Genomic DNA, 22282 nt, shown 5'->3' on the forward strand with positions numbered 1-22282 from the left:
TACACAGTTTCTGCAGGGCATGATCCTATAGTCCTCCTGCCAGTTTCCTTTCCATAAGAAGTTGGAAAACTATTTCTCTATATATTCAGTCATGCATTCAATGCTGCAATTATATTCATCAGTCAGGATAAAAATTGCACATTTGTTTATATTGTACTAGATACAATTATTAAGAGGTCTGTCTATCACTTTAAAAGCAAAATAAACAATAAACAAAATAAAAGCATTTAAGCAAAGATTCAGTCTTATTAGTGTCCAGAAAGATATAAAGTAATTCTCCAGAGACCCTCATAATAACCCCTTTTTGCTTCCCTACAGCCCCTTGTGATCTGCAGCCTCTCTTGCTTTTTAGTATGGATTCTCTATCTAAATGAGTGACAAGCAGTCTTTGAGCCAATAACGTCATTGTTAATTTCAAATGAGTATCTTGAATACTATTATAAAATGACTGCCTGATAGGGCTTTCCTCTTCTCAGGATGGAATTCTAATGGCTGTAAGAATAACTGAGAGGTATCAGGAAGAGCCACAGCCTAGAGAATGACATATATCTTTGGATTTGGAAATCTGAATCCAAAGCTAGAATGTGTAGGGTGGAGAAAATGTCTCAGAATTTACTCTTTCTAATTCACTGGGGAAGAGCTTCCAGACTTACAAGATTCTACTAATGTAACCTTATAATAAATAAGGTTTGTTTTGGTTTCCTGGTCTGAGCTACTTTGAAGGGCTAACAGGAACGCTATCCAGTTGAGACCTTGAAGGAAAAGAAGAAAAAGTAGCAGTTAAAACCACAGCATCCCCCCTAGTAAGACATGAGGCTCAAGCACAAATCAGAGCTGGTGGATGCTTTGGGCCTGCAGAGAGTGATCGCCAAGCCTGCAGTCTTTTTTAAACAACAGGTCAGTTTTCTGCATAGATAGTGGAGTTCCAGAGAGAAGCCCAAGTATTTGCCAATGGTAGCACAATGTAGAGAGGTGGAATAGCAGGGAAAAGCAAATTCAAGAGAAGTGCAATAGCAGTCAGGGCTAGAGAGTTCAACTTACACCTTGCCTGATTTTCCTCACAGAAATTAAATTAGATACATTTTCACTTTTTCAGAGCAAAGGCCACTGTCCCTCACTGTTAAGAGCATCACTGCCACTGTGTGGAAATATAATTAACAGAGCAATGCAGGCAAGTAAAACTGAAAGACCTTTTTCATGTTTTAAAAAGTTTTATTAAATATACAAAATTCCATTTCTAAATAAACTGTATCTGCATACAAATAATTTTGAGAAATAATAATATTTACTAAAATTATTATTATTATCCTTTTATTCATTAAACATGAAATTCAGTCAACTGAACATTTAAAAATGTGTCACAAATATCATTGACTGACACTGAAGGTTGACACAGGTTGCTCCCTGCATCCTAGATATCAAATTATTAAAATTATTATACAATTGTACCACAGCGGCCAGTTGTTTCGCCGGATTTGGCATTGGTTACTAGTCGGGCCCCACCCAGGGGCCTAGGACGTTGTAACGTATTTTTGTAATATGCGTGCAGATCCAAGCAGTGCGGCTTTTTGCATTTGACTGATGGTGATTTTGTCAATTTTTAACTGTTTTAAATGTAATTCCAGTGCTTTCGGTATAGCACCCAGTGTGCCAATTACCACTGGAATTATCACTGCTGGTTTGTGCCATAGTCGTTGAATTTCGATTTTTAAGTCCTGGTATCTTGCGATTTTTTCATGTTCCTTCTCGGCGACCCTGCATCACCTGGTATTGCGATGTCTATGATTGTGACCTTATTTTTCTCAACCAGTGTGATGTCTGGTGTATTATGCGCCAGTATTTTGTTGGTTTGTATACGGAAATCCCACAAGATCTTGACCATCTGATTTTCGGTGACTTTTTCAGGCTGATGTTCCCACCAGTTTGTTGCTGTTTTAATATTATAATTTTTGCACAAATTCCAATGGATCATTTGTGCTACTAAATTCTGCCGCAATTTATAATCAGTCTGCGCGATTTTTTTACAGCAGCTGAGTATGTGATCAACAGTTTCATCAGCTTCTTTGCAAAGTCTGCATTTGGCATCATCAGAGGATTTTTCGATTTTGGCCTTAATGGCATTTGTGCGGATAGCTTGTTCTTGCGCAGCCAGGATTAGTGACTCTGTTTCTTTCTTTAATGTACCTGTTGTTAACCATAACCAAGTTTGTTCACTGTCCACTTTATCTTTTATTTTTTCCAGAAATTGGCCATGCAGTGCTTTGTTCTGCCAACTCTCCATTCTTGATTTTATCACATCTTTTCTGTATTCTTGTTTCGTCTGTTGGGCCTTCAGTAGATTTTTGTTCTTTACTTCGATTAATAGATGTTCTTGACTTTCTTTTAAATAATCAGCCAGTGCATGTTTTTCTTCTTCAACTGTTTGCTTCACTTGTAATAATCCTCTGCCACCTGATTTTCGGGGCAGATATAGTCTATCAGTATCACCACGTGGATGTAAACTGTAGTACATTGTCATTAATTTCCTGGTTTTTTTATCCAAAATGTCCAAATCAGCTTGTGTCCAGTTAACTATACCAGCTGTGTATCTTATAACTGGTATTGCCCAGGTATTTATGGCCTTGATTGTATTTCCACCATTCAATTTAGATTTCAAAATTTTCCTAACTCTATTGGTGTACTCTCGCCTGACAATAGTTTTTACTTCTCCATGCTTGATGTTATCCAACTGCAGAATGCCTAAGTATTTGTAGGCTTCATTTTCATTGCATTTAATTAGTTGGCCATTGGGCATTTCAATTCCCTCACATGCAGTGATTTTGCCCCTTTTTATGGATATAGTGGCACATTTTTCCATGCCAAACTGCATTGAAATATTGGTGCTGAATACTCGGACTGTGTCTGTCAGTGATTGGGTTTCCATTTCTGACTTTCCATAGAGTTTCAAATCATCCATATATAGTAAATGCAAAAAAAATTCAGCTTCTTTGGCTGTTTGGTAGCCTAATTTCATTTTTTTTAAGATTACTGATAGTGGGATCATTGCGATGATGAAGAGAAGAGGTGAAAGTGAATCACCCTGGAAAATTCCTCGCTTGATATTAACCATTCTGTAGATCTCATTCCCATTATTATTATTATTATTATTGTTGTTGTTGTTGTTATTATTATTGAAAGACCTTGATAAAGGGGATCCAACAGGGGAGTACTACAATGGAGGTGGCTGAAAGGTTGATAGCAAATCCCTTCTTACCTTTTCTCTCTGCTTCCCCACCCACCCATACTTTATTATCATTTCGCTGTATTCTCGTTGTTTTCTTTTTCATTATTTAACCTATCGTTCCATTATTCTGCTAATATTGTGTTTACACTTCCTTTCATTTCTCCATTTTTATTGTTCCAAGCCCCACAGTAAGATAGGTAGCAAATAAATTTAACAAATAAAGGAAATTAAAATCAAAACAACATTCCAAGTGACAGGAATATGAAAGAAATGAACAGATGTTTAGCAACCCTGCGGAACAGTGTATCAGAGCATTTAGAGATTCTACTATCTCTTAACATCTTTAGAGAGAAAGGATGTTTAAAAGATAGTGTGGCAGTCATGAATGCATAAATGAACTAATTGCTATAAATCAAATCCAGCATATCAAAGCATCAAAATGTTTTTTTTTTAAAAAAAAAACCTCTTTTTCAACAGTGAAGTAATCCTTATCTTTCCTTTGTCACATCAGTTGCAATACAGTACATGTCAAAGTTAAGTTTTAGAACTGCTGTGCATAGATTCTTAAAACTGGAAAAGATAATCTGGATTAAAAATTTAAATGAGCAGTTACTCTGCCAGCCCATGAGAAAGCAAAGTAAGCATCTAACATGCTTGCAGTTTGGAGCCATTTCAAAATTATTTCTAGAATATAGGATGTGTCCAAACCATAGATTGAATTCTGTGCTTCCTGGTCATGGATTAAATATGTCATTGTCTCAGGTCAATCTGCCAGGATTTTCCCCCTCCCCTTTCCCTCTCTTTAGCATTATCTTGACCCCTCACAGATCTAGGATTTGGGATAGCTGATTTAAATACTCACAATTTAAGATAGGCATTATCACAAAAAGGCTAATGGAAGTACAAATCAAAAGTAGATGACAGATAAACTTCCAGGAACCCAAATGAGGTCACAAAAATAAATAAATAAATAAATAAATAAATAAATAAATAAATAAATAAATAAATAAATAAATAAATAAATAAATAAATAAATAAATAAATAAATAAATAAATAAATAAATAAATAAATAAAATTATTATTGCTGCAAGCGAAAGTAATATGACCATAGAAGCAAATATCAGAATCTACACAAACAAAAGCTTGATAATACAGTAATGTTTCTCATAAGTGATGACGGTGATGAAAATAATAATAAAAATAAGGTTCCAGGAAATTTAACAATGCCAAGGAAAAATGAATAAAATGGTGAAACAAAAGACTGAGATAGAATATATTTTCCCTCCTCTCTTATAGAAATGCCCTCTCTTTCAGTCTTCTACTGCCATCTTCAGTTATACACCAGATGGACGTATTATGTAAACATAGTTTAAAAAATGTTTTGCATAAAAATGGATAGTGGATATTCTACATATACAGTAAGATTTTGTTTTAAGCACCATTTACCTTATTCAATCCCCTTTTGTGAGCCCATTGGTGATAGTGGGTGGAATAAGGCCAGAAAGCTTTGAGCCAGTTATCTCTCATGTTATAGCCATTTGGCCTCTGTTATATTTCTTAGCACAGCTGTGGAAAGAAAAGGTCAATACCAGTTAACCAGTAGTCAAATGCTTTGAGGCATTATTTATAAATTTATTTATTTATTTGTTTATATTTCATATTTCTGAACCACCCATCTCCCTCAGAGTGGTAATATTGTTTACCGTTCGCATATTTGTATTTTTAAAAATGGCATGTACTTCATACTGCTGATATCAGACATGGAAACATTTAGCCCAGCCACAAACATATCTGACAGCTCCATTAAATTTAACTTTTTTGACTAGCTGCATGAGTTCAAGCTGACTAACTGATAGCCATGATTACCACATATAGGAGCACAGAGGTAGGAACTGGAGAATAAATGAATAATTCCTTCCTGATCCAAATGTTTTATTATTTTGCTCCTAAATCAGAACTCTGAATAAGAGATTATATAAGAATTGCATAATGTTTGGTTAGGTCAGCCAACCATTGAAACAGCTATATATCCCAATGCGTAAAAAATACATTGCTTCTTTAAACAAATATCCATCAGTCTTACGCATGGCTAGAATCCTAAGGATATGTTTACTTTAAAGTAAATTCTACTAGAAAGATGAACGTAATTTCAAGCAAGCTTGTTTACAACTGGAGTGTTAAGTATTTAAAGAGTTTTTTTTAAGTCAACAGAAATTGTCCAGATGTGGTGCTGATGGGTAACTGGTATTTTGATACTCAAGTGTACTGTAAAAGATCCTGTCTCCTGTCATGGAAGAGTGGCAGTGGACTTGAATCAACATACTGTGAGGTCTCCATAGGCAATGTCACTGCCAGATGAGGTATGTGTGGGCCAGTCTATAAAATGTCTCAGCCGTCCCTTTCACAACTAGAAAAAAAATAAAAGTGCTGAAATAAAAGTCAAGGTTAGAAAAGAGAAAGGCTAGAAAACACAACATTGAAAGAACTTGATGAATTGTAAATCCAGAATATTATTCCCTATAGAAATGCCTTATTACTAAGTCAGTGACATTCCATAAAAAGGTTTAATATGTATATGATGAATATATTTCTGGTTGCTAACAGGAATTGGAAATTTTTATTAAGGAGAACCCAGTATAATTTTCCTAAAGCCCTTGGCTACATATTGATCACATGCAGTAAAGAGCAGAGTGTTACTATAAATAAAGTGGTGTTTTCAATCTCTACCTCTTTGTCTCAATATATTATCTTTACAATGTTCAAGTAAAATGTTTTATAGAATTTTACACATATGTGCTGAAATATCACTGCTATAAACTATATTTTAGTGACAACCAGTGCTTTAATTTTAGTAACTTAACCAGCCATTCCGGATATTTTAAGCACAATTTACTGAATTTCACCTTCTTCTTCACTCACAGGATATTTTCATTTGACTATTTTCGACTAATTTTTAGTGTGCAAGTTCTACACTTGTTCAGTTCAATCTTACTATTTAAAGCAGAGAAAGATGCTAGATTTCCATATAGTTCAGGGATGGTTCCTGCCAATTCTAACCTCTTCTATATAAGAGGTTCCACAAATCTACAGTGCCATTTAGAACCAGTTCCAGCTCCCTCCCCCTGCCTGTCCGCACATCATCAAGATGAAGAGCGAGAGGAGGAATTCTGGGTGTTGAAGTCCACAAGTCTTAAAGCTGTCAAGTTTGAACACCCCTGGGGTTGTTTTTTTTCTAAAGGGTTAGGGGTGCAAGGGTCTTGTAACTTGACAGCTTTAAAACTTGTGTGCTTCAAATGCCAGAGTTTCTGAGCCAACATTTTGGTTGCTAAGCAAGAGCGTTGTTAAGTGAGTTTCATCACATTTTACCAGTTGGCCATGCCTACCCGGTCACATGGCTGGCAAGCCACTCCCACCCAGTCACATGGCCAGCAAGCCACTTCCACCAGGTCACATGGCCGACAAACCACTCCCACAAAGCAAGCCACACCTACAGAAGAGGTTCTAAACTTTTTGGAAACCCACCACTGATATAGTTTAACTATTTTGAACTATCAAAGTATATGGAAACTTAGCATCCTTCCCTACTTTATACAGTGATATCAAACTGAGCAAAGGTGGAACTTGCACACTATAAAAAACTGAAAAATATATAAAACTATTGATTAATTGCAGATAAATGTTTGTTTATTAACTGTGATCAGCTATAATGTGAACTCAAGATTCACTCTGGTATTTTTCTATATGCATTTCCATTTATGAAATCATTTATTTTAATGGAAAAGCTCACAGAAAATTTACAATGCTAGGATATAGAATAAATTAGAGAGAACAAGAACAATTTTCTATAATAAAAATGAGACATATTTACTTTTTTAAGAAGTTATATTATTAAACCTTAATAGAATTATACAAAGTGTATACAGCATCTGCATTAACATATAAAATAACACTATAAGTCTCTAAAAATTTGTGATTATATATAAGTCATAAGTATGTTTGAACATCATAAACATAAGCATGTTTAAACATCATAAATGGCCCAGGATGTTAAAGAACTGAAGGCTTATCTACCACAGCATCTGTACATGTAAATTAGGTCTTATTGCCTCTGCAGCATTTCACGGATGCCAAATTTTGAAGCAAGTTCCCATACTTGGTTGTCTTCAGCAATAAAATAAGTCAGTACGAATTCCGCAATGTCTAGTCTTAACACACATTTATTGTCACATAGTTCAGTGAGAGCCTTAGAATTTCAATGGAACTTACTACCTTATAAGTCTGTAAAGAGTTACTGAACTACCAGCCTGAGGCATGTTAAATACCAGCATAGTCAATGCGTAATGTGTGCTATTGTAGGCTGCAGCTAACTTTAGCCTATGAATAAATAAATTAGCCTGTAATCTTAAACCATTTAAACACAATAACAGAGGCAATATTTCTCAGGAACTAGTTACTGAACTAAATCCAAGAGATACTTCACTGATAAAATTCAGCATATTGATTGACTCTTAACTATAAGCCAGAGATGAAGTGATTGGTCCAGATTCATGTACCAATCAGGATCAGAGATACAATACAAACATTTGATTCATCTCTTAAACAGTCTGCAGGAAAATGGGATAGTCTTTAATATCCATGTTGCAAATGCTCTTGGAAGAGGTAGTCTTACAATTGGAAAGCAGTAAGTTACAGAAAGCTAAGTCAGAACAGCAAACAGAAAACCTAGATATTGCGGCATTTTCAAAACCCGTGACTGATTAAACTCCGTAGACACTACTAGACAATAATTCTGACTACCAGTGCTTGATAATATCCCTTGTTTTAACAACTTCAGATGTTATTGGACATCTGATATATGCTTGGTGGGTAGCACACTGTTCAGTCATATCCTAACATTCAAAATCAAACTTGCTTTGAATCAAAATGTTAACATCATATTCTACATCTATGTAGTGAGACTGCCATCAAGTGGCTTGTTCAGGAAATAACAGGCTTTTTCTTAGAAGAAAAACTATTTTGCAAATAAAGGTAAATTTGTATAACTATTTTTCCCATGCCTATGACAAAATAGCATCTTTGGTTAACACTGAAATGGCTGGATCTATGACTTTGAATCTGGATTTGGAACTTCTGCTATAATTTATAAAATTCAACTTGAATTGAATTTCAAGTTTCAACAGAATGTACTGTTTTGTTTGTTTGTTTGTTGTTTGTTTATCCTCAATCTTTCCAATATTGTGACATCAGCTTAACAATATATCAACTTGTCTAGAAAAGGATTTTAAAATACAGCATAAGTTGAAAGAATAATTATGTTTTTATTTAACGTGCCACAGAACATATTCTGATTTTACTGGAGCATTTTGTAAGAGCAGTTTTTAAATGGAAATCAGGTTCAGTAGGGAGGAGCATGCTCTGTCTCACCAAAACAGTGTAATGTTCTAATGTTTCATTTTTGTATGAATTTACCTCCGTTTCCTTTTGAAACCACAGAAAATTCAGCAATCCAGCTCTAAGTACTCCCCAGCCATAATAAAATCTCCATCTGGGAATTAAAACCATACATTAAGCCATGGGCAACTGAGCCACAAACAAAAAGGGCTGGGTTTCAGTTACACATTTACAGTTTAAACAAAGTGAGATATATACTATATATACACTGATATATACGGACTATTGGAACAACCTGATATCACTGCTGTATTTAATAGGGCCCAGTCTATCTATCTGCCAATTTCTCCTGTATTCCATTTGAGAAGAAATCCAGTTCAGCATATTTCCTTTCATACTCATATATCTTACTTTGTTTTATTCATGTTTGAATAATGAGTATATGATAAAATGTGTATGATTTTTAAAAAAACATAGTGTTTGTTCCTATAATTCTGGCTTCCATGGTCCAGTTTCACCTCAGTCTACAATCTCAGGTCCATAGAGAATAAATTCTACAGATGCACGAATTTCTTTTTCCAGTTCATCAGTGATTGTTCTTTCTAAGCTATTTTATAGTGCTTTCTTGCTAACATTTCACAGATAAAATTATGATTATTACAAATAAGCTTAGCTGTGGGGAAAATTGCATCAGAATACTCCACTCCTGAGATGCTGATGCATACTACATCTATGCTGCATAATTTCATTACTGATACTTGTTTGTAATGAAAATATATTTAATTATGGATACTCTCACCTTGTACGTACTAAGAAATTCCAAATGAGCAATAATTTCCTTGATCACATATTAGCATCTCAAGCATGTAATTTGTCATAAAATAAACAAGGATACACATAGATTCATTTCATAAAGAAGACAATCCTTACAGTCAAAGGTTCATTTAGTATTTGTTTTGTTTTAGTCACACGGGAATCCAAGTAACTTCAATCTGAAAACCACTACATTATATGCAGGTAGCTAGGAAATCAGGTTGTAAAAATCGTTTGAAACACCCAGGGGACATATGAAGCACCTCTTCTTGAATTGTTAAAGCAGCTGTTTTCTAGGCCTCATAGATTGTTCTTTGCCTTATCTGTATAGATATGCATGCCCAGCAATTTTCAATTATTTTTCCAGCAAAATGGCTGTGTTCATACTCACTGAAGGGGAGATGGCTGGAACAGCTTTCCATAATATTTTCATTGTTATCAATGGAATGCCCCTCAGTAATTTAGATATTTTAAATATCCCACCCATCTTGGATCTTTCATTTAAGACTTGCAAAATATTAGCTTAGGGTTTGATATATTAATACTTCCAGAGAGACATTATTCAGATCCCTGAAACCAGGCAGTTATATTTTCCATAAAAGTAACATATAACCCTATTTAACATTGAAAATATGAAAATTATATCATCTAAAAATTAGAAAAGCCAAAGGCAAAACTGATATTCTTTCAACTATGTTGGAAAATACTTTTGTGTTTACAAGGCACTTCAGAATTTAAGAACTTGTTTTGTAAAACCGCAATGTAATGGCAAGTTTATGTTCCAATTACATCAGCATACTACAACTTGGGAATATCCGATTTCTGGCTGTTCTATTTATTACTAAAGAAGTTTTACTACTTGATGTTCTCCATTATTTGCTCTCATATACAGTATACACAGATATAACAAAATTAAAGTAAGATCAAATATGTCGGTAGGGGATTTATGTTGAAACGGCATTTTACATTTCTACTTGCTAGGTGCTGCTGTCCTCATACCACACATATTACATGGAGTTAACCGCCATTAAGGATAAGTATGATATGAAGTCTTCTGTTCGGAAATACTCAGAGCCAAAAGCTCATATTCTATTTGAAGGGCTATTATGAAAGGTAAAATAATCAGGAAACATAAAAGTATTATTAGACTTGTGCATTTCAGAGCACAATGCCTAATCACTGTGTTAAGTTTTAATTTGCTTTAGTATTTTGATACCTGTGGCAGAGGGGGGGGGCAAGGAAATGCAAATGCCAACATAGTGCAAAGGATGCTACTTAAGAACTTGCATCAAATATCATAACATCATTGATACATATCACACAATCAGAAGATCATTACTTTGATTTCATTATGACTTGTTATGAACACTTATATTTGTAAGTAGACATTCCCATTTCACATGTGATGAGCTTTCATTTGTCAGATCTGGGAATTATTTAAAGAAATACAATGAATGAGCCGCTGACCCATCGCTGGGTCTAAATACAAAAAAATCAGTATTTCTAAATTATAATAATAATATAATCCAATGAGTAATCTGAAATTTATGCAATGTGGTATTTTAAAAATGATGCTGCTTTATGCTAAAATTGTGCAAACTAAAAATAGTATATATCTTAGAACTTACATACAGTTTTCATAATAAACTTTTTGAGCAGCAAATCTTCCTGTTCTGCTTGAATCTGTTTTCAGATTTACCTTAGTTTCAAATGGACTTTGTTAAGCTGTTCAGAGAACATCAACCGATGCTCCTAATGAAATTGGTGCAGTTATTTAAGCCAGTCCACAAATGTTAAAAATATCATGTATGTTTTTCAATGGTAATATACTTAAAATAGAGGGGGATTTATTCACTATTATCAGTTATGATATATTATTTGGTTGTACGATGTATGTTACCATAATATAATACCAATGGATGGGTAAAACAGCTCTTAATAAACCATAATATTGTACTGTACTTTAAGAAAGTTTAGTGATAAGTTTAAGTCCAGTTAAATATATGATAAATCTAAATAGAAGACACTGTATGTAAAACTGTCCAGTTTTGTATTCTACACCACCACCACCACCAAAAAAAAGCATTTAAGTATTTTCAATGGTAAAATATTAGTTTGAATGCAGGAACATTTCCAAAATTAACTGCCAAATAATGTTATCTTAAAAGACAAAGTATTTAAATTGTCTACATTTGTTGCCCAACTTCTTAATGCAGTTTTCACTAAAGGGTGTTTTGGCCAGTGCCCATACTACTTGTTAAATTATTCTTTTGATAATAACTTGGGTAATTTAGTTCTTTGGGGAACACTTCAGAGAATCATTCAAGCCAAGATGACAAATATATTTTATAATGTTCTTATCTCTGTTTTTTTACAGATAAATAGTAACATATAAGTCTGACACATGCCTTGTTAATCTGCCTAAGCCAGAGACAAGTACATATGTTTATTCTGTGGTTTGTTTAAATTTCTTACTTTACTGAGTGACAGGTGATTAAATACAGAAAAACCTCAACCAAACCGAACTAGCAATTCCAGATCAACTAGCTTCCAATAACAAAGAATGAACTCCAACTTTTTAGGTGAAGGTAAAGGTTTTTACAAGACAATGTGTAGCTCTCCTATCCAGATCAGCTAACTGCTGAAGCTTCATCATAATAAGTGGTTTGTAAATGTTTTAAATTAAGTAATTAATTGAAAATTTATTGAAGTTTAGGTCAACTTGAAAAATCTTACTAGTTTACCTTGATGAATTAAAATACCAAGTGGAAAATTAGAAGCAAAAACATGAGATATAAAAAATATATAAAATAACCTGATACTACTATAGATAACTAAATTTCCCTAAAACTAGAAATAGCAATGGCACTTATACTTACTTCCCCAAAAATAAGACAGGGTCTTATTTTCTTTTGCCCCACAAAATATGGCCTTGGGCTTATTATAGAGGAGGGCTTATTATTTTCTGGGACAGGTGAGAAGCGAGGCGCACCTTCTACCTTTCCAGGTGTTCCTCGCCATTGTATTCAGGGAAGCGGCTGGTAAAAAAAAACCTTGCAAATTCAATCGAACTTCTTGAAGTCACGAGAAGGGTTTTTTTTTTTTACCAGGGGCTTCCCTGAACACAACGCGACGGAGCTGAAAAGGTAAGAGGCGCGCCTCGCGATCCATCACCTACATTGCCAATGGTAAAGGCAGCCTGCCTGGTTCCCTTCCCCGCCATCCCTTAACTTGTCCTTTCGCCCATTGAATCCCCTTGTAAAAAAAACCTCATGAGTTCAACTTGCAAGGTTTTTTTTTACAAGGGGATTCAATGGGCGAAAGGGCGAGGAATGCAATGGACCTGGAAAGGTAAGAGGAGCACCTTGTGGCCCAATACCGCCCACCTTGCTCCAATGGTAAAGGCAGCCTGCCTGGTTCCCTTCTCTGCTGTCCCTTTAGCGAGGGGTGGCAGGTGGGAGGGGGAGAAGCGAGGTGCGGTGGTTTGTTTTTTTTTTTTGCAAGAAGGAACAGGTGGGAGGGGGTGATTGCATTGCTGGCTTGCTGCTGTTTTTACGGCAGGCTCTTTTTACACGGGAGGGAAGGGCAGGGGGTGGACTTCGCCCAGTGGTGGGTTTCAAAAATTCTTCAAACCTACTCTGTGGATGTGGCTCCTTTGTGGGAGTGGCTTGCTGCCCATGTGACCGGATATGAAGATGCTGACAACACTTGTCAGAACCACCTTAAATTGCCTCACACACAGCACTGGCATGCGTTAAAACAACTTCAACACACGCAATGTTCTGATTGCACCATAAATGCAGTAGTCATCCGTACCTTTCACAGAGGCACTGAGTTTTATAACTATGAGCATGATAGTGTAGAATAATCATATCCAAGGACCAGTGGTGGGTTTCAAAAAAAATTGGAACCTCTTCTGTAGGTGTGGCCTGCTTTCCGGGTCCACTAGTGGAACCTCTTCTAACCGGTTCAGTAGATTTGACGAACCGGTTCTACCGAATAGGTGCGAACTGGTAGGAACCCACCTTCACCTGCTGCTGTTTTTGTGACGAGCCCTTTTTTTACCCCACAAGCTGTACTGGTAGGTGGTACAATGGTAATGGCTGGGGCTGGTTGCGCATGCGCTTAAATAGTTGGGACAGGCTTATTTTCAGGAGGGGGTTTATTATGGCGCATGCTCTGAAAAGCCCAATTGGGCTTATTAGTAGGGCATGTCTTATTTTCGGGAAAACTCGGTACATACCACTTCACTGTGGTTTACAACTCTCTCTAAAGAGTTTACAGAGTCAGCATATTGCCCCCAACAATCTGGGTTCTCATTTTACTGACCTTGGAAGGATGGAAGTCTGAGTCAACCTTGAGATGATCAGAGTCAAACTCCTGGAGTGAGTAATGAATTAGCCTGAAGGAACTAGAATTATCAGATTATGGAACCTGTTTAAGAAACAGTTAAACTATTTTGCTAATAATATCAATTAAATTAGAAGTTGTGACTGTTCTTTCATTCCTGTAATAAGAAAATATAATGACTAAAACAAATTATTCTGCTAAGACATATAATTTATATACAAACATTATACTGATTGATTTAAGCACCTTACATAACTATATTTTACTCGTTTTTTAAATCCCTTCTTTACTTCAAGTTTAAGAAATACATGATTTTTTCCCTAGCTTTCACATTTTCTCCTCACAACTTTATTATCTAGGTTTCAGTAGGAATTAGTGATTGCTCAGAGGCCTTCATTATATGTGGGATCTGAACCTGTTTTTTACTAATCCTGATCATATCATATGCTAATCATAATTTTCTTGCTTAAGTACTTAAAATGGGCCCCAAGCCCCAAATACCCATGTTTCCCCAAAAATAAGACTGGGTCTTATTTTCTTTGGGCCCAAAAATAAGTACTATACCTTATTTTCAGGGGGGTGTATTATTTTTTTTCCATGGATAGCAGGCCCACTTCTGCTTGCTTGCAGAAGGGCAAGAGACCATATGACACACCAGTGCTGCCACTACAAGGGAGGGGGGGAGTTCCCTCATACACACTGCACCATCTTACTTCATAGCCCTCACAGCCAGGCCACCCATACCTTGACACCTGCCTCATCTTGCAGTGCTGGCTCCAGCATCCCCATGCAGCAGGACTCCACATGGCCACCAGCCCTCTTCTTTTGCTTGCTCGTGGCTGCAACAGAGCAGGTGTCGGGACCTGCTTTGCCTCAGAGCCATGGCACACCACTCAGCCTCCTGCTCTGTTGTGGCCTCAAGCAGAGGTGGGCTGGCGGCCACATGGGTTCTTGCTGGACATGGCTTCTGGAACTGCAACTATGAGGCAGGTGTCAGGGCATAGATGGCCTGGTTGCGGGGCCTCTGAGGTAAGCTGGCATGGGGGTAAGCCGGTTTGGGGGTAAGCCAGTGCAGGGGTATGGGGCAGCTCCACCAACACCCCACCTCTCTTCATGGCCACACCACTGCAAGCAGCCAGATGGAATGGCTGGCTGGCCGGCTGCACAAGCTCTTAATTAAGGCTTTTTGGGGGGTAGGGCTTATACATAAAAACCATGCATAGGTTTTTTGCATAGGTCTTTTTTTTGCATAGGTCTTTTTTTTGCATAGGACTTTTTTTGGGTGGGGGATCTTGATCACAAAAAGTCTTTGAGGATATACAGTATCAGAGTCAAATTGGAAAACAAATAAATTTACTGTAAGGTTTTACTAGTTGCTCTATCCTCTTAAGCATTTATATAAAATTTTGGAATGAAGGAAAAAGAGACTTGAGTTAATTGTCAAATTTTATTTTATGAAAATGTTTATTATGTTCTGAATACATAACATCCAATGTCTCCCTTTAGAAAGGAGATCATATATTTTCCTAGCAACTGAAAGTTATTTACAGCAATGGAAAATTATCTAAGCGTATATGAAACATATTAGAAGCTCATTTAATAGTGTCTGACTTCTATGCCAGGAATGTTGTTTATATGGAAGTGAAAAAGAAATAAAGCAGGAGAATAAATGGTATACAGTTTTGCAGTATTCCACAAACAATGGAATGTGCTGACTTAATAGTAAATATTCAGTGATTTTTAAAAGGTAGGCTTAAGATCATAAATCTGTTGCAGAGAAATGCTGATAAAGCTGCAATAAAAAGCAGTTGCAAATGTCAAAAGTAAAATATGGACCCTATATTTAATAAGCAACATTTGCTTCTCCTTGAATAACTATTAATATGAAGGTTATCACATCAAAAGTGTTGTCAATATGGTCGTGAAAGCATGTTGGGTTAGTCAATCTCCACGAGGTTAGAGAGCCATATTCAATTCTTGGATTCCATATATACTTTTCCCACCTGTTCAATTAATAGCTCTACAGTATATTAATTATTTCTTTCCTGTCTTATTTACTGTAAATACAGTATTCCAAATGGCAAAACTATCTTGAATTTAAATTGTTCCATTCAAAAATAAAGGTTGCAGAGATAATCAGTCAAATCAATGATACTGACATAAACCCTGTGGGTTTTCCCCCCACATAAATATGTCTGTATGAAACATTTATGTGTGTGGGGGTGGGGTGTTCTTTTCATTTCTCTTTGCAAAGCTGAAATAGGTCTATAGGTCCTTTTGTTTAATGGTGCAATCACAAGTCAAACAATTTTTATTCTTTAGTAAATTCAAATGAGTTTAGTATCTTTTACTTCCAGAAATTCTGGTACTCTACTGTATAGTTTACTAGCTCATTATTTTTTACATATAAAGGATGATTGTTTACAAAAAGAACAGCTCTAGTCAGAGGGATTCTCTAGTAAATGAAGATCATGTTGCACAATCCTCACTCACTTGGAAAGCTTCCACAGAGCAGTGGTGGGTTTCTGCCGGTTCGCACTGGATCGGGAGAACTGGTTGGTGAAATTTACCGGTCCGGTGAGAGGAGGTTCAACCGGTGGACCCGGAAATAACTTCCGGAACACCTGCCCCAGCCCTGTCGCTTGCTCGCTCACCCCTGCCCATCCGGAAGCCACTCCATCACTTGCTCCCCCGCCAGTCTGGACTATCCTAGCCCCGCCCACCGCTCACTGATTGGCTGGCTCACCAATAGCCCCGCCCACCTCTAAGAACCATATCTAAAACCACTTACCTTTTTTCCTGCTTGGCTCTCTATTGCTGCCTGCTGACTCCGAGGAGGTAAGAAAGCTGCAACTAAGCACGGGGCAGGGGGCGGCGGCAGGCCATTTAGAGCAGCCTGCTGTGGCTCTGCACTATAAATGAGTCCTGTGACCTTTTGCAGCCTTGCAAGGATCCCAGGATCGCTTATAGCGCAGGGCTGCATGGCTGTCAGAAACCATGGGTGCGGGGGTGGGGACGGCGGCATGAGCTTACATAGCGCGGCTGGCGTCTTTGAAAAGTTTGGGGACCTTGCAAGGCCTTTGCAAGGTCCCCGGACTTGCCTAAGATGCCTGGCTGCCAGAAAGCATGGGCACAGGGGTGGGGACGGCGGCAGGAGCTTACGCGGTGTGGCCCGTGTCTTTGACAAGTTTGGGGACCTTGCAAGGCCTTTGCAAGGTCCCCGGACTTGCCTAAGATGCCTGGCCACCAGAAAGTACAGGCACAGGAGTGGAGATGGCAGCAGGACATTACGCGGCACGGCCGGTCTCCTAGGATCTCCTAGGTGCCGGCTGTACCACGCAAACTACCATCTGTCTCCCCATGCTCAGAAAAGCAACTCCGGGAAGGTGCTTTGGTGGCGGCAGGCATCCTAAAACCCACTGCTAGTTTAGGACTTGCATGGGCTTCCTTTTCTGAGCATGGGGGGAGATGGACGGTAGTTTGTAATGAGGTTGTAATGAGGGGTCCTGGGTGCTCTCTGAGCTTGGTGCATATGTTTCATTACCAAACTAGGTAACATCATCAGTGCTAGAAGGGAGTGGGGTTGCGGGGGGGAAGTAGGAGAAATATAGGACAAAAAGGAGAAAGAGAGGGAGAAAGAGGAGGTGGAGGATAGTGGGATCCTTGCTGCTTTCTGAGCTTGGTGGTTTTCTTACAGACATTTCATTACCAAACTAGGTAACATCATCAGTGCTAGAAGGGAGTGGGGTTGGGGAGGGGGAAGGAGGAGAAAGATAGAAGGACAAAAAGGAGAAAGAGGGGGAGAAAGAGGAGGTGGGGGATAGTGGGATTCTTGCTGCTTTCGGAGCCTGGTGGTTTTCTTACAGACATTTCATTACCAAACTAGGTAACATCATCAGTGCTAGAAGGGAATGGGATTGTGGGGAAAGGAGGAGGAGAAGTAGAAGAACAAAAAGGAAAAAGATAAAGAGGGAGAAGACTGTGGGGTCCTTTGGTGTTCTCTGAACTTGATGGTTTTCTTTCAGGCATCTCATTACCCAACCAGGTATCATCAGTGCTAGAAAAAATGGGATATAGAGGAGGAGGAGGAGGGCGGCAACGACTGTGTGCTCCTGGGTGCTCTCTGAGCTTGCTTGTTTTCTTGCAGATGTTTCATTACCCAAAGCAGGTATTATCATCATCATCAGTGCTAGAAAAGTGGGATATATTGAGAGGAGGAAGAGGAGGGGGGAGGGAGATGACAGCGGGGTCCTTGGTGTTCCCTGAGCTTGGTGGTTTTCTTGCAGACATTTCATGAACCAGCTAGGTATCTCATACCAATGACAATAAAATATCTGCAAGCAAACCATCAAGACCACAGGGCATTTATTTCTTCATTTATTAAATTTATATGCCTCCTGCCTCATGGTCATCACAAACTCCTCATCAGGACCTTCCACAATGACCGGCCTCAGAATTACATCTCCACAATCTCAAATTTTATTTACTGTGTATAGAATATTTTTAATGGTTTTATTTTAATTTATTGTGTATAGAATATTTTAATGGTTTTATTTTATTATGTATAGAATATTTTAATGGTTTTATTTTAATTTTTGTGTGTAGAATATCTTTTTTTAATTATTTTTAGGGAATTTTTATTTATTTATTGTTTATAGAATGCTTATTACAAGAAATGTTATTCCTTTTTGCAAATGTTTTATTTGTGATGCAATATGTTGCTTTTAAATGTGCAGGTTGGTGCATGGTTTATGTATCTCAAGGTGGCTGCTTTTCTGTGGGCAGGCCAGGTTGGTGCAAGGCAGCTTTGCCAGATTTTGTGTGTTTCTGTGTGATACCTGGTTGTTTAGGTAATTGTGAGGTGGTTGCTGGTTTTTCCTGGCACTGGCACTGCCCTTTATAATTTCTCACAATGCCTTGATGGTTTTTATTCCAGTGGCTTTGTCTTTCCTGTTCTTAGGGTTAGGGGAAAAACTGGTTTCATCTGCAGTCTTTTGGGGAGAAATTGTTATTTTTGGGTATTTTCCTGGCACTGTCATAGTTTGTGTGTGTGGGTGTGTAATGTCCCAGTTATCTACACATTAATAATTATCAAGTACTAATAAAATTTCCTTATACATTTTAGTGACCTTTCCTTACATAATTGCTGTTTTCTTTCATACTTTTAGATTTCTAATTGCTGTTTCTGTTAGTTAGCAATTGTTAAAACAAATCCCACGATTTGTTCGAAGCCTTCTTGATTTTAATTGTTAATTTATTCGTTCCTGCACATTCTAATATTTATTCATTTTCATATCTTTGTTTTTTCCACTGTTGTGCAAACACAGTTCCAGCAGCTGTTAACATGTGTAAAATTATATATGTATTGTATTCCCTTTGAAATACAAGTACTAAGTAGTAAGCTACTTACCTTCTGTAAGTAGCTCTTTTATTGTTTTGTGTACTTATTTTAATCTTATTTAAGTAGTAAGCACACAAAATAATAAATTTCCTTTTTTATATCTTCTTTTTGTAGATCATCCATTGGGGCAAAGAATTCAGTGACATCGTCTTGGCCACTCCCATCCGGTCACATGACTGCCAAGCCACTCCCACCTGGTCACATGGCAGCAAGCCACTCCCACCCAGTCACATGGCTGGCAAGCCACTCCCGCAAAGCAGGCCACACCCACAGAGTAGGTTCCAAATTTTTTTGAAACCCACCACTGCCGCAGAGGTGCAGCTTCTGTAAATGGAGATGAAAATTAGCAAGAAAGAAGCAAGGTTTTATAATTATATCATTTTCCATAATCACATTCAATCACTTCATTATTTTCTGCTTTTGCACATATGCACACTTCCAACAGTATTGTTTACCATTAAATTCACAATCACTATAAAATAATATCCTCTTCCAATTCACAGCTAATAATCTAACAAAAAAAGTAAGTAATTTATTTTGCTGGTGAATATTTTTTTTCTTTGTTTGCATTAAAGATTTATACATTTAAAAATATTTTTTCTACAAGTGGACCAGGATCACATAAAAGAATTTAACTCATGAGTTAATTAATTTAGCTGTGATTTTAATCTAGATTGGAATCCATTTTATGTATTTAGTCATTGGGGACAGGTGAAAATGTATTAAGTATATTACCAAAGGTAAACTGTGCCTCTATTAAAGGAATTCAAGCAAGTTTATTAAAAATGCACTAAAGTAAACTAATATATATGCTGATATTTTAGCTGTATCCTTTAAAGTACAGTGTTATGATGACTTCACATAACATATACAGTAGTTTATATTTAACTTCATACTTTAACCAAAAGTATGTAGGAACTCTGGATATAATTTTAAAAACATTTGCATATTTTTTTAAAGACAGAACAATTGAATATATATTACCCAAAACAAGCCACTTCATCAAACCAATTATGATGAAGACATTCTAGGGATACACTACATTCTTGTGGCTTTCCTGACTGAGTTTCTCTGTCCAAAAAGCTCTAAAATTTCTAATGTTCGCCATCTGGAATATTTTACTGAACAAAATGAAATTGTTGGACTCTTTAAATATGCAAACTAACTACAATAATTTGCTGAAGGGCAAAAACCATAATACAGTTATTTCTGCAAATGCAGACTTAAGTGAAATCTAAAACCACTTGACTCTGCATTTAACAAAAAACACTTTTTACTTTTACCTAAGATCCAATTATTAGGTATTCCTGAGAAAATGTACTTCCCTAAATCATTTTCATATTCAGTTTTATGAGCACTACTTTAACATTCCTTACATCAGAAGCAAAACAGGTTTTCCTGCTAACAAAGAATGCCATACAATAATTGCACAATATGTTTTAATGTTACTCAATTCCATTTTTGGGCACATTTAGGGAAAATAAATATTTGGACATTTTTAGTGATATATACAGTACACAGTTGCTTCCTGATGAATAGGCAATGAAATGTAGTTAGATAACCTAGGTATTTACCTAAGACAAACGTCAGACACCGCATAATCAGATCAGTCCTTTCTCCAGTTATAATATCCCAAACAAATTCAAAATAATTTACAAGACAGACTTAGAAGAAAGAACAGAATATTATTTATTATTCATTTCAGCTAAAATCACTAAGAACACTTAAACATATTAAGGACATTATTCTAGTTGTAGAATTCTAGGGTGATGAATGGGCATTATTTATAAGCAATTGCTGATTGTGCTCAATTTACAACAGTTCATTTAGTGACCATTCAAAGTTATAACAGCTCTGAAAAAAGTGACATGACCATTTTTCAGTTACAACCTTTGCAGTATCCTTATGGTCATGTGATCAAAATTCAGATGCTTGGCAACTGGTTCATATTTATCACGGTGGCAGTGTCCCATGGTCATGTGATCACCTTTTGCGACCTTTTGTCAAGCAAAGTCAATGGGGAAACCAGATTCACTTAACAACCGGGTTACTAACTTATCAATTGCAGCGATTCACTTAATAACAGAGGCAAGAAAGGTCATAAAATGGGGCAAAACTCACTTAACAAATGTCTCATTTAACAACAGGAATTTTGGGCTCAATTGTGGTCATAAGTCAAGAACTATCTATACTGCTTCTTTTTATCTATAGACATACAAAATATAGATGGTACACATTGACAGTGTTGACTGTTAGGACCTACACAGGTAGACTTTCTCCAGAATGATCTATTCCCAACCGTTACTTCAGATGTCCCAAAGGTACACCCATAAAAAATGTAATTGGTCCATCCATCTTGCTGCTGATCATCCACTTCTCTTCTCCAGCATTATAGACTTCACAAGGCAGATTTTGATAAATGTGTACAAAATAAAATAATTTTATATTCTTAGGAGTCTTCTCCCACAACAAAGTTCCAAAAGTGTCAATATTCCCTCTACTTTACTTTTTCAAATTCACTTTTAGTTCCATACAACTTCATAGATAGCACTGTGGCCTACAGGATTTTGATCTTTGTAAATATAGATACATCATGCCATCTGAATAATTTTTCCAAGAACTTCACTACTATCCTGAGTGGCTCTGGTTAAGTGGAGCTTTTGAATCCAGGAGTATAACATCTTTAGTTATGGATGGAATAACAGTGCCACAGACAGACCTGGTGCACAATTTGAGGGTCCTCCTAGACTCACAACTCCTGCTTGAAGAGCAGGCAACAGTTGTGGCTAGGAGAGCAATTCATATTAGATCACCTGCTCATATATACATTCTCTGGCATCTCTTCAGTATAAACATGGCCTGAAAAAATAAAGAAAGAACACATCCTTCCCACATTGTGTCATTGGTTTCCAGCTTTTCTAAAGTGTGAACAACATCCTGAATCAGCTTTAAACTACTCATAAATAGTATATATTAAGTTTCCATCAAGAAATCATGAACTGGTCATATAAACATATGAACATATTTTTCATTGAGTGTGGTTCAAGATAGGGAACATAAAAAAACATAGCAAGAACACAATAAGATGTAATCTTGATGTAAT

Source organism: Thamnophis sirtalis, unplaced genomic scaffold (genome assembly GCF_051295495.1).
Source record: "Thamnophis sirtalis isolate CommonGarterSnake01/CBP01778 unplaced genomic scaffold, rThaSir2_p1.2 scaffold_8, whole genome shotgun sequence".
Lineage (NCBI taxonomy): Eukaryota > Metazoa > Chordata > Lepidosauria > Squamata > Natricidae > Thamnophis > Thamnophis sirtalis.